Genomic DNA, 12,914 nt, shown 5'->3' on the forward strand with positions numbered 1-12,914 from the left:
TGTTTGCAGTCTGTGCTCTTTCCTCAGGCTATGCCATGTGTCAAGGGAAGTAAAGCTAAAAATCCCTCAGTTTCCTATCTTTGGAGATTGTAATTCTATTTAAATTTCCTCCAGCCAGGGAGGATTCGAGTGCCTCACATGGTGGCTACTCCTCTCACAGGTGACTCTAGGCACCTCTCACTGCTGACCGACTCAGGGAGGAAGTGATGACAAGGCCAGACAGGTGTGTGTGAAAAAACTGGGCACACAATCTTCTTCCATCTCCACTTGATGCTGGTCACTTTGTAGGTGAACGTTTTGGAAACCATGAAGTCGCCCTGAGTCTCGCATTACTCAGATGGCTCAGTAATTAGAAGCATTTGGATATGGCCTGAGAAAAAAAGGAACAGAAGTGTTCCCTGATTTTCTCTCTCCAATATCCAGTCTTTAGGCCTCTGACCACAGCCAGAAGTGTTGACAGGAAAATGCCCACATTGTGTTGAGGATGTCATTGATCCAGGATGCGGAAAAGTGGTCCCCACATTCCACTAATCATCAATTAGGGTCAGATGTGTGGCAGTCCAGGTTTCTGTATTACCAACTACTAGAGATGAAACAATAAGCCTTCCTGCTCCAACCTGTGTAGTGATTTGGTGGCAGGCAGGCAGGTGACAGAGTTTTCCCCTCTCTCCTTCCACAGATGGGCTGAGGGGACAGGGCTCCCTGGCCTTGGGAGCCGCAGCCATGGGAAGTGTGGGCCCCAGGACCAGGGGACACCTCCAAGTCTCAGCCCACTCCGCCCTCACGCCAATCAATGGCACGACAATGGATTTGACTCCCTCTACGTGGAATTAGGGATCCAAGAGAAAACAAAGTATTTATTGCCAGGACCTAAATTTCTCCCAAGTCATCCCTTAGGGTAGGACGCATTTATAGTTCCATTCAGCAGGGCCTCCTTCCCTGCACAGCAGGGAGTCCACGGTCAAATTACTACCAAACGTTAAAACCCACCGCAGGACTCCCAGGGCAAATATCTCAGCAAAGTGTTTGAGGCAGAAAGATATTATTATCTGTGAAATGAACCGATCTGCCAAAAAGAGCAGCTCTTCCTCGAGGCCAGATTTCTAGGTAGGAATCTCACCTGCCCGCAAGCACGCAGTGCTCACAACGCCACCTGCGCGCACTGGTGGCTTCGTCTTAGGCTATTTTGTTCTTCGGCTCTAGGTGGCGCCGGAACACCCCGTAACACCCCCGGGCGCCCATCCCCGCCAGTGGGCCGGTCCGCGCACATCCTTTCCTCCCGCCAGGATTCCACGGGAAAACAGGAAGTACTGTTTGCTCTCTGCCACTTTGCTCGGGATGCAGAAACGCACGATTTCTTCCCTGCTCTAAAGATGCTCAGTCGGAAGGAAACCAAGCACTTTAGGGCAAGACTCGCGGGGGAGTTGGGGGTGGGGTGGGGAGGGGAAGCAGGTGGAGACAGGTGCAAAGTGGCGCAGAGGAAGGGTGGCTGGGGGTGGGGTGGGGGGCTCAGGAAGGGCCCCACGTTCAGGGTGCCCGCCAGAGCCGGCCGCAGGAGGGGGGAGCCTCCCGTGAGCTCACCACAACCAACGCGTTGCAAGCGTCACTGGCCAAAATTACGTTGCCGCCTTCCCAGCTATTAGGATTGATCGTGTACAAAGAGAGTGGACAACGTTTTAAGCACCTTCGTGCTTTGTCAGCTCCGGAGGGAAACCGAGTGACCCGCTTAGGGAAAAGTGCAGGCCGACCGTGAGCCGAGGTGTTCCAGCCGCCGACCGCTGCGGATGCGCACCCGGCGGGCCCGGAGCGGAGGTCCGGGGGGCCCTGCAGACCGCAAGGAGCTCGTGCGGAATTTCAGACACGCCCACGGAGACCACGTGTTTCCATTTCAGGACCAGAACTCTGCGCTGCCCCCTGTAGAGGGTGCGCGAGTCAAGATGTGGGCTTCCAGCCCCATTCTCATCACACCCCATATTCTCCTCCTGCGTCCTGTCCTGGCGCAGTGGAAGCAAAGTCTCCACCCCCCAAAGCCCCCCACCCCACCCCTTGCCCTCCTGCTTTTCAACGGGCGCACCCACCGGGAAGCCTGTGCCCCCCCCCCCGCCCCCCGCCGCAGCTCTTCTTTCCCTCGCCATCCATCCAGTGGCACATCTCCCTGAAAACAAACGTGCTCTTGTTTTTCCAATCTTAAAAATAGATAAAAAACAAAACCTTTGCTTTGACTCTGCATCCCTCTATGGCATCTGCCCGACTCCGCAGATCCTGGTCCGAGACGCTCACAGGGCCCGGGCAGGTGTGCGCAGGTGGGTGACTGCCCGCAGCTCTGCGCGCCCCGCGGGCAGGTGGAGGCTCTGCGGCCACGCCCGTGTCGGCCGCAAGGGGCGCTGCCCCCACGCCTCTCAAACCCTCTGTGTAGCCGGGATTTTGCCCTAAAGGTGCTTTTCTGCAATATAACTTTAAGTGGCATTTGAGGACAGAATAACTGCGAGACCCACGAAGGTTGAGCATTGGATGAAGAAAATGGTGTAGAAAGAACACAATTTCCCCAGAAGGGCCCCCGTGGCTCTTCCCACCCACGTCCTACACGAGCCTCCTCTTCCTCCTCCAGAGAGTAAAACAAGCCTTCACATCCCCACAGTTGGACGCAAAACCACATTTCTTGACTTCTAGACTGCCATTTGCTACTTGTCTAAAACTGTCTCAATGTTTCATCAAAATATTTTCTTCAAGCGTGAAAACTGCTACTTTGGGTCAGGTTGTTTCATTAAAAACAATGAAAATATCTTTGATGTAATGGCTTTTCACCTAACACCAAGGTTTTCCAGAAGAATCTAAGCCATTGACAGATAAGTGGGTAATGAAAATCCGCCATGCTCATGCCCCCTCCTCAAGCCTCTAGCTTCTCTCCCCACAAGCTAACACACCTCATTTCTTACTTAGCGCCCAGGGGGCAGGCCACCCACAGACCAGGCCACATACCTACCTGGTCCCCCACATACACTTTGGCTTTCCCAGAGAAAGGCGATGGCCCGCCACTCACCAGTCCCTGCACCTGGAGCCTTTCTCTTAGAAAAACATCTTGGAACCCATTCCACACCAGAACCTAAAGAGCCTGACTTTTTAAATAGCTGTATTGGGTTTCATTTTTACGTTTTAAAAACAGACAACTGACCCACATTTATACTGTTTCCACTCTTTTGTATTAAACTCCTGTGCCTGTCTTTGGGTCATTTCTTAGGTGTGAGAATATGCAGGTCAACCTAGCTCACAGTCAAAGGGCTTGTGACCTGAGGCTGTGCTGATGCACCCAGTACCTCCCTTGGTGAGGGCGATGTGGGATGGGAGAGGACAGTCGAGGAAGTTTTCTTGAGATGCTTTTGGTGCAAAAAAAGGTGTTTTTACTAAAGCACAGGGAGGGGATCCATGGGCAGGAAGAGCTGAACCAGGATTGTGAGGAGTGACAGATTATACACTGTAGTTTATAATTTATGATCTACATTTACAAACTATAAATACAAATTTATTCCTGTATTTTCATGTATTTATTCCTATATTTATATTTATAATTCATTAGTGGGGGTTAGGGAGAGCCTAAGTCTCTAAGGACTTTAGAGGCAAGGCTTCCAGGACCTTGAGGAGCTGGCATTTACTGTCATCTAGTAGAACATTAGTCTTGAGACCCTTCGGAGGTAAGGGCCACAGGTTTGAAAGATGATCATTCCCAGGGATCTTGGGGCTGGGGTGGTGTTTATGGTCATTAGAGGGAAGTAACACCATTAGGAAAGAAGCCCTAGTGGTAAAATATTAAAGGAAGTCCTTTTAGGGAGTGGTAGGAGCGGGACCATTGCTGGCTCAGGCATCCTGCCTGGACACCGTGTGAGCCACAGCAAACCCAGCTGTGTTCCTCTGTCTCCCTCAAGGGCGCCCGTCCCTACTTCCTCACCCCCAACATGTGGCATCGATCCGTACGTTATTACACCCCTGATCTTTGCGAACAAGAAGTTGCAAATGAGTTGGTGGTAGAGGGAAAATCCACAATTAAACTGTGTCAGAAATAAAGGAGATGTAGTAATTTTTAAAAGCAGCGGCAGGATTACTATTTTAGGTAGAGGATCAGAGAGGCCTCTCCATGTGTCCTGTAGCTGCTGTGACAATTTAGTTTAGTAGCTTAAAACCAAACAAATTTATCATCCTGGGGTTCCATGGTTCAGAAATTCCAGACGGGTCTCCCCAGATAGAATCCATGTGTCTGCAGGACCGAGTTCCTCCTGAAGGCTCCAGGACTGACCTGCTCCCCTGCCTTTCCTGGGCTGGAGGCACCCACATTCTGGGGCTCCCGGCCCCTTCCTCTCCCCTCAAAACCAGTGATGAGCAACAGCTGCTTTAGTCTTTCCGAGTCACAGATGCTCTTGAGCCTCCCTGTCCCACGTCTCGGGAGGACCCTGGGGACTCTCTCCCTCCCCCAGAGTCCAGTCCACCTGCTGAGGGAGCAGGAGACGAGGTGAGGACAGAACAGAAGCTGACACCCTGCAAACACCCACCACCCCTCGCAGGTGGGTTGTAGGGTGTTCCTCAGGTGCTCTGGGCTGCCCTAAAGCTAAGGGAAGGAAAACCTTAGTTCACTTGGAGAGAACAGTCCTGCAAGACAGGAGTCCCCCTCAGTAACTTACAAGAGCCAAGCATGTTTATCCATAGCCTCACTTCCAGAAGGAATGTAGATAAAATCAAAGTCCCTATGCAGCCCATTGGCAGATACTTGAAGCTCCCAACTGTCTTCATGTTAACACCTCCCTAGAGGGAAAAACAACCTTAACCTGATGACGGCAAGGCCTCCAGTATCCTCAGCCTATGAAAGTCCTTTGGAAACCTCCCTTTTCCTGACCATCCCCCCCAGCTCCCCAGTATATGAGCCACCCTTCACTGTCCCGGGGCAGCAGCTCTTCCTGCCCCCAGGTCCTGTGCCCAGGCTGTCATAAAACCACCGTTTTGCACCAAAGACATGTCAACTTGGTCGTGGGCTCTGGACTCACCTAGGTTCCAATATTGCATCACACCTCTGCCTCAATTTCCCCCTCTCCCTTAACCTGGTGTATCCACCTGCCCTGGACATCAGGCCAGGGACCTTTTTGGGGACCACTAGTCTGCCAACCACATGCCCCCAAAGGGAGAGGCCACCAGGAAAGAGACTGCTGCTTTGGGGCCCCTCCAGAGGTGACACAGTGGACCCGCTGGCTATGGCTACCTCACAGGGGACTACAGACCGTTGCGATCCCCGGCTTTGTTGAGTTCTGTTTGAGAGTTGAGCTTGCCTAAGGCCCGGGGCCAGGGGACTAGGGAGGCTGAACCTGCACAGAAGGGGGGCACTGGAGCCTTCGGGTCCGGCCCCGAGAGGCACCTGTTGGCATCAGCAAAGGGGAGCGGTGGCAGAAATTCCCTGTCCCTGCCAACAAGGGAACTCAAGCCAGCTGGCTCCGCCCTGCAGCTCGCCAGGCGGTTCCCAGGAGTTTCCTGGCGTTCTGATGGGGATGCAATTCCAGAGAAAACTCCACATAAAAGTGAGCCGAGAGCTCCCAGTGGGATGATGTGGAAGCGGCAACTTTGAGGCACAAAACTCTTTCCAGGGTGGCTTTTTCCAGAAGCTGGAGACCCTGGATGATGGCCTTTTAATTTCCCTGGGTTAAGTCAGGAGCAAGCGCTTGGCCCACAGGGGTGTGGCCGGCCCAGCCCCCACCCACCTGCCAAAGAGGGGGGGGGCGGGGTGCCCAGGGCCCTGTACTCCCAGCACCGCTTGTGCTGCCCGGCACCTCCTGTTTCTCATCCTCACCTGCATTGCTCATATTTTAATTGGAAACAGAGTTGCTCGCACTAATCACAATGCTGAGAGCAATTGTCTTGGTCCCTGAACGCAAACATAGGCAGGTGTGGGGGGCACACCTCCCTGGAGGTGTAGGTGTGATTGCCCCTCGACAGGTCTTGATACGGGCCACGCGCTTTCCTTCACGTTTCCAAGAGCAGATGCTTCCTTAGGAGGCAGCTGTGGCAGCCGTGCAAGTTCGCATGCGAAGAAAAGGCGGGGGGGTTTCGTGTTCTCTTTCCAAAGGGTGTTTTCCGGGTTACATGGCAGCCAATGGCTTCTTCGCCTTGGGGGGGGGAACACTGTGACTGCAGAGAGAGATCAAGCCAGAGTGGAAGTCACTCTAAGAAGAGAAGGTGTGTGAGCGAAGCAGAGGGAAGAGGGGGCCTGGTGGCAGCCGAGCCCAGCACCCCCCACTGCCCACCTCCCCTCTCCCTGGCCCCCCCCCACCTTGCTACCCCCCTGTTGCCCCTCCCACAGGCCCCCCTCTGCCCCCACCCTAGGCTCCCGCTGCTCCCCACCAGCACCCCCCTCAGCTGCCCCCACCCCCCGCAGTGTGCACCTGCTGTCTCCCCTTGCCGCCCAGCCCGCCCAGCCCGCAGAGACGCAGGCTGTCCTCGCCTCACTCGCTGCTCCACTTCTCAGAATAGGTGGAGAAGAGTTCAGTCAGCACCCAGAGGATGTGGAGAAATTTTTTTTTTTTTTTAAGATTTTATTCATTTATTTGAGAGGGAGAGAGAGAGAGCAAGCAAGCGTGAGCTGGAGGGAGGGGCAGAGGGAGCAGCAGGCTCCTGGGAGCAGCGAGCCCGATGCGGGCTCCATCCCAGGACCCTGAACCCAAGGCAGCCGCCTAGCCGGCTGAGCCACCCGGGCAGCCTGATGAGAATCTTAATTCTTTCTTTCTAGCTGCCCTGAATTTATCTGCTCGCAGAATGTTCTTGTCTTTTTCTCAAGGTACAACTCTGATGAGGTGACACACCTTAAGAAAAGCTGCATTCCTTCCTTCCGATTGCCTTCCTAAGTCCCTTTGTCCTTAAATGGCATCAGCACAGTTCCAAGGCTGTGGGGGAGGGGAGGTGTCCAGGGTGAGGTAAAGCCACGTGACTTTTGCTTGGTCCTCTGGGCACTTCCCTTGTTCACTCCCACTTCTGGGCAGGGCCGTGATGTGGTCAGGGGACAGACATGATTTGCAATGATGCTCCTTTCTTGAGCTTCACATTTGTTTCAGAAAAGGAATTGCTGGAGGTGGGGAGTATGCTTGGGGAGAAGCAGAGGGTCTTGGGACGGGAGCAGCAGAGCAGAAGGAGAGGGGGCTCCGAAGTTTGAGACCAGCTGGGGGTCAGGGGTCTCCTAGGCCACCCAGCTCTCCATGCACCCTGAGCCATGCAGGAGATCCAGTTGGACCCAGGATATCCGGGGGCCCTCTCAGAATGCCCCATGCTGCCCCCTGCTCCCGAGCTGCCCTGGATGGGGCACCCATTGTGGGGAAGCAGTGTGGGGCCAAGCAGAGAGGACTGCCCTCCGCCCAAACCCCGGGCACACTCCGGTGAACTTGAGGAGCCCCCGTGTATACATGAGAGGAAGGGACTTCAAGTCAGATCTGAGTTTTGAAAGTTTAACATCTTTATATTTAAAACTTCTTTAGATATGTTGGATACAAGTCTCTCAGCATATATATCATTTGCAACTATTTTCTTCCATGTCGTGCATTGAGGTTTTACTCTTTTGATAGTGTCCTCTGGAGCAGAAATGTTTTAATTACAGTGAAATTGGGACGCCTGGGTGGCTCAGCAGTTTAGCACCTGCCTTCGGCCCAGGACTTAATCCTGGAGTCCCGGGATAGAGTCTTACGTCAGGCTCCCTGCATGGAGCCTGCTTCTCCCTCTGCCTGTGTCTCTGCCTCTGTCTCTCTGTCTCTCTCTCTCTGTGTCTCTCGTGAATAAATAAATAAAATCTTCAAAAAATAATAATAATTACAGTGAAGTCTGATTTTGCTATTTTTTTCTTTTGTCATTGTAGTTTTGGTGTCATATTCTTGCCTACCCCAACGTCACTTGGATCAGTTATCTGCTAGAATGCCATTTCATTAGACTTGTCCACCTCAGGGTGCCTGGGGGGCTCCAAGAGTGGAGCGTCTGCCTTTGGGTCAGGTCATGGTCTCAGGGTCCTGGGATCAAGGCTGGAGCCAGGCTCCCTGCTCAGTGGGGAATCTGCTTTTCCTTCTCTCTCTCTCTCTCTCTCATGAATAAACTTAAAAAAAAAAAAAAAAAGACTTGTTCACGTCTGTCCATCATTCTGTCCCTTACCTGCCCTGTTTCTCTTCCATGCAGGTGTCCCTATCTGACGCATTACGTATGCATCGACTGGTCCACTCATCACCTGCCTTCCCACACTAGTGTGTACTTGAAAGCAGAGCCTCTCTTGCTTTAATTCAGGGCTGGGTGCCTGGTGTCTGGAACAGAGCCAGGCTCATGGTGGGAAGTCACCATCACCAGCCCAGGGTGTGACAGCCAGGCAGAGGACAAAGCAACCGGCCCCAAGCCCGAACTGCAGGCCCACTGGCCAAATGCTTCAGAGCAAAGCCCCTGGGCAGCTGGAAGTCAGCATTGCTTACTGGAAGAATGCAAAGGACCCAACCTAAACAAAAACCAGCACACGCATAGTCAAAGAACAGACATCCTAGGAAGACTCTGCGAGTTGGAGGGTATTTTACAAACAACAGCGAGGTCCCCAGTAGGGGAAGCAGCATCCTGGCACAATGGCTAATTTCATGTGTCTGCTCGCCAGGTGTTTGGCTGAGCACCAGTCCAGGTGCGTCTGTGACGGTGCTGTTGGATGATATTAGTCTTCAAATCCATGCGTGGAGTGACACAGGCTGCCCTCCCATCTGGTCCCGTCCCATCTGTTGGAGGCCTGAGGAAAACAAAAGGTGGAATAAGGGGATCGCACCCTCGCTCAGCCTGACCCTGAGCAGGGACGTGGGTCTTCTCCTGCCCCTGGACTGGAATTTACTCCATTGGTGTTACTGGTTCTGAGGCTGTAGGACCCCAGCTAGAACTTACAGCAGCTGCCTTGCTCTCAGGCCTTCAGACCTGGCCTAGAACTGGGTCTCCAGCTTGCAGATGGCAGGTCATGGGACTTCTCAGCTTTCCTCACTGTGAGCCAGTTCCTTGTAATAAATGCCTCTGTATATGTGTGTGTGGGGGGGGGGGCGGGGGGAGCAGGGGGTCAGGGTTCCCCAGAGAACCAGCACCAGAGGGATGAAGACTTATAGACACACACACATACACGGTTCTGGTTCTCAGGGGAACCCTAACACCCCCGGTTGACCCAGATGGATCGTGAATGCTCATGGAGCATTGAATAGGAGTCGCACTTTTATCTGAAAGGAAAGCAACTCTTACAAAGGGGATTTGAACAATTCCCTTAGTGAGGAACCGTCTCTATTGATGCTAGAACCTTACTGAGATGCATTCCCATCGCACTGCGCAGACCTAGATATTCACTCCTCCGTAACCCTGTCTCTGTCTGGCTGCTACAAGGGGGTCAGTCTCCACCGGCCCTTGCCAAATACACGCTAAAGAAATCTCTCAGTTATTGGAACCATGAGTGTGAAACCCAGGATAAGGTACGTCAGTAGAGAAGATACACATTTCACTGGCTCTGAACTCAGTGAGAAAATATAACTATTTTTCTAGAACTATACTTAATTTGCCTTGAACTACTACTTTGTCCAATATAGGAAACGGAATTCAATCATGTTCAGATAAATAAGACCAAAAGTGTTGTGCCTTGAATTCCTTTGGTTTTTATTATTTTTTAAAATTTTGTTTATTTGAGAGAGAGCATGAGCAGCGGGGACGGCTTAGGGAGAGGGAGAAGCAGACTCCCCACTGAGCAGGGAGCCCGATGAAGGACTTGATCCCAGAGCCCGGGGATCACAACCTGAACCCAAGGCAGACGCTCAACCCCTGAGTGCCCCCAGACGCCCCTCCCTTGGGTTTTGAATTGATCCGATTGAAGGCCTTCCTGATGCTGCGGTCCCTCCCGAGGTGTAGGTGTGGCCACAGGCAGGTTGGGTGAGCTGAGGGGCAAGGAGTGCACTGCCCAGACGGGCTACTGTGCACTGTCCTCACTGGTCCTTGACCTCAGCCACCAGACCTCAGGGATGTCCCTGAGCCAGCCTGTGTTTCTGTGAGTCGGTTTCCCGGAGGCAGGGTGACCCCATTTGCCCCCCAAGCACACATCACCTGTTGCCATCCACCAACAGAGCAGAGGTGTGGGCTCAGTCGGCCTGGCTGCCTGGGGCCGCCTTGCCCACTGCTGTCCCCTTGCTGGGCCGGATGGGAGGAGACTGCCTCCTGCGAGGTGTGCCGCCTTCCCCAGCTCTGGGGGAAAAGCAGGTACCAGGATCCTCTTGATCAGATTCCCATCCCCTGGCCTCCAGGCCGCGGCGAGTCCACACCTCACCTGCTCTTTGCCGCGTTCCTTCCTTCCCTGGCCCAGGCGCCCCTTAGAGCTGGGTGCGGAAGACCTGAACATACCTTCTCTCAGGAGACTGTCAGTGTGTAAATAGCCGTAAGAGCTTCGTTCCCTCAAGATGTCAGCTACTACGAATTTTTGAAACCACGTGCCTGTGTTCATCGAGAGGCACCCCTTGTGGACAGATGCTGGAAAAGGCGTCTTTCAGGACGCTGTGCGTGATGCTAGTGCAGGAGGCTGGCCCCTGACTAGCCTGCTTTCTCACGTTCTAGACACTTGGCCTGTTTTTCATATTCCTCATCTCACAACGGTGGTGGTAACATGCGTCCTCCAGGGTCGTTGTAAGCCTTGAACTGGCTGGCGTGCGTGGCAAACATAAATGCTCACTATATGCTCACACCGGTCCCCTGCACGTGGGCGCAGCGGGGCACTGCCCCCTGTCCCCGCAGTCGGGGTCAGAGGGAACGCACTCAGGATGGAGAAATTAATGAGAACACGATTCTCAAACACATAGGTAACATCTGAGCTTCCACGGAGGAGCAGATGAAGCAGAGAACAGAGGGCAAGGTTAGGGACGTGGGGTTCTCAAAGGACAGATGTACGTTCATGTGACTAAGCCACAGGAGACCGAGAAGTGGCAGGAGAGGTGCCCACTGTGCCAACTCATGAACCTTAAACAATTTATTCTGTACGATGTAGGGGCCCAGCAGAAGGTCACTGGCGAATTTCTAGGGGGAGGATTGTCAAGAATAAATAGGCTCCTAAGCCAGTTTACATTTTTAGAAACTTAAAAAAAGACTCGATTGGGCATAAGGAGGCAAGACAGCTTTCTACAAATAATTGAAAGTTTGTCAGATAAAAGAGGAAGCGGACTTATCCATGTGTTGCAAGCCAGTATCTTGGAATAGAAATGATAATGCTACAGACTTCAGGACGACTTCAGATAGAACTTTCCGGCAACTAGAGCTGTCAAACAATGGCCTGGCTTGCATTACGGTAGCATGTCCTCCATGCCTGGAGTATGAAGCCGGAAGACCATCTATCGGAAATGGCAAGTAAGAGACCTTGCGTTGCTTAGGCCTAACAGGGCCAGTGAACCAGTGCCCTAACCTAACAGTCATGATTTCACATGGGCAACACTCACTCAGAAGGCTTAGGAAATGGGGGTGTTGATGCATACTTTTTTTTTAGTTAATGCAAGGATACGGAGGGATATGTCATTTTGTTATGTATTAATGGTGTTCATGTGTCTCAGTCTTTCCATATGCTAAAATGTTTGCAGTTTTTTCCCTAGTGACTTAGCATTGACTGGTACAGCAAGACTTCTAATTAGTGATACAGGCATCAGAAAGGCTGGATATCATCTGATCATGTGTAATTACCACGTAGAAATTTGGAAGCTTAGGTTTCCAATCAATTCCTCATTTTTCTTTTCTGGTCAGTTTCCTTTCTCTCCTCGACACCATTCAAGGAAAAGTCTAAATCTGTGTGCAGTGGGTGGGAGGCTTCCTTTTTATTTTTGACGGACTGGAGATGGGTGTGGAGGGAGGAGGAAAAGCACAGAGTTCACTGAAGACACTTCTGTTCGGTTTCTGTGGCATCAGGCTTTGATATTCTTACGAGAACAGCAGCCAAGTGTGTATTCTGTGGAAAATGTTTACAAATCGTGCTGTTGAATGTGTGAGATTATGCACATGAGAGACACACAGAGAGAGGCAGAGACACAGGCAGAGGGAGAAGCAGGCTCCCTCCAGGGATCCCAGGACCCAGGATCACACCCGGAGCTGAAGGCAGATGCTCGGGATGCCTGGGTGGCTTAGTGGTTGAGCGTCTGCCTTTGGCTCAGGGTGTGATCCCGGGTCCTGGGATCGAGTCCTGCATCAGGCTCCCTGCAGGGAGCCTGTTTCTCTCTCTGCCTTTCTCTCTGTGTCTCTCATGAATAAATAAATAAATTTTTTAAAAAAATAATAACTTAAAAAAAATGAAGGCAGATGCTCGACCACTGAGCCATCTAGGCATCCAAATGTTGCTTTTTAAGGATTCCTTTTGCTTCAGGATGCAGTTACAATGGCGAATTGTCCCTCTCCTCAAAGCTCTGGGGTTACAGAAGGTTGACAGAAAAATCAGACATGTGCATCATTAAGAATTCAAACTGAGACCCGCTCTACAGAGAACCAATCTGCAACTTGAGTTATCAAATAAGTTCATGGATATATTAATTCATGAAATTCACTTTAACATAGTCAATATTTTATTTGGTATCACAGGAAATGAATATTTAACAAAAATCCTGTCTACGACACATACAGTGCTGTGCACTCTGAGGGCATCCCATCAGTAAGAGTTTGGTGGTGCAGGAGAATTCTATGTTAAGGGGTTTCTACCCTTGTGTCTAATTAACAAGGCTGTGGACTCTCAGATTTAACAATGTAACAGGTCTTTATTCCAGGGAACATTTATTTTGTGTACTCCCGAAGTTAGTTCTAATACCTTTATGATGGGGGGGGGGGGTTCTGGGGATACAACTGCATTTCTAACTTCTTGGTCTTCAGTGTTTATCGTTTGCCCGCCTACCCGA

This window comes from Vulpes lagopus, chromosome 2, assembly GCF_018345385.1.
Source record: "Vulpes lagopus strain Blue_001 chromosome 2, ASM1834538v1, whole genome shotgun sequence".
NCBI classification, from domain to species: Eukaryota; Metazoa; Chordata; class Mammalia; order Carnivora; family Canidae; genus Vulpes; species Vulpes lagopus.